Raw genomic sequence first — 1,063 nt, 5'->3', positions numbered from 1 at the left:
TGCAGCCTGCTTTGGTTGGGAAGATGGGGCTCAACTGGGCCCCGCTGCAGGAGGCAGGCCCAGCTGTCAGAAGAGGCCTCTGGGCAGTCGCTTTGCAGCATCTGGGGCTTGCCCTCCACCCAGAATGCACTCTTCGAAGGATTAAAGGAAGTTATGGGTTGGCCAGTCTTGTGAGTGGTCCTTCTCAAGGGGAATGGCAGGTCCCAGGATGATTCTGGGGAAAACCAGGCTTGGTGGCTCTGTGCCTCCAATTCAGAGAGGCCCCTGTGCTCCAGGAAGTGTGGCAGAAGTTCACGGAAGTAGTTGTGGGTCTGAACTACTGGGAAACGGTGTGTGCGCCTTTGGAAGTGAGAGCCCCACCCCTCATCCTGCCCCTCAGACATCCAGGGCTCACAGCCCATGTGTCAGGCACCTTTAGCAGCACTTGACACCTACCATTACCAGCCACCGCGTCCTTGCTGAGGGAGTAGGTCTGTGTAGTCTCACCGTCCCAGTTTGCATTTGGGCTGAAGGAACTGAGGCAGGTGTTGGATCATTTGCCTACAATCACTGGAAAGGGGCCCTTCTTTCCACTTGCGTGGGGCGGTTCAGCCCGTCTGTGGGGGTGGGAAGAGGTGAAGTTTGGGGCGTTCACACAGCTGTCCCCAACAACTCAGCCACGTCGCCTAGGGAAGAGGCTCAGGCCCCTGGGGGGAGATTTGCCTAAAGTGGCCGCCAGCAGGGTTCAGATTAGAGCCTCCCGCCCCAGCTGGTAGGGGTGAGTCCGGGCGGGCAGACTGTCTCCGGTACACGCGAGGCCGAGGCCCCTGGGGGGAGATTTGCCTAAAGTGGCCGCCAGCAGGGTTCAGATTAGAGCCTCCCGCCCCAGCTGGTAGGGGTGAGTCCGGGCAGGCAGACTGTCTCCGGTACACGCGAGGCCGCCGGGAAGGAGCTACGCCCGCTCCCACCCCAGTGCAGCGGTGGCAGATCCCGGGAGGAACACCGGAGCCGGGGTGCGCAGGCTCCGTGGGAGCCATGTCCGCGCACGCGCAGTTGCAGGGCCTGAGACCTAGGCCGCCCTACG

Source organism: Echinops telfairi, unplaced genomic scaffold, assembly GCF_000313985.2.
Source record: "Echinops telfairi isolate 266 unplaced genomic scaffold, ASM31398v2 ScPeMD7_2291;HRSCAF=2852, whole genome shotgun sequence".
NCBI lineage: Eukaryota > Metazoa > Chordata > Mammalia > Afrosoricida > Tenrecidae > Echinops > Echinops telfairi.
Note: the sequence above shows the minus strand (reverse complement) of the source record.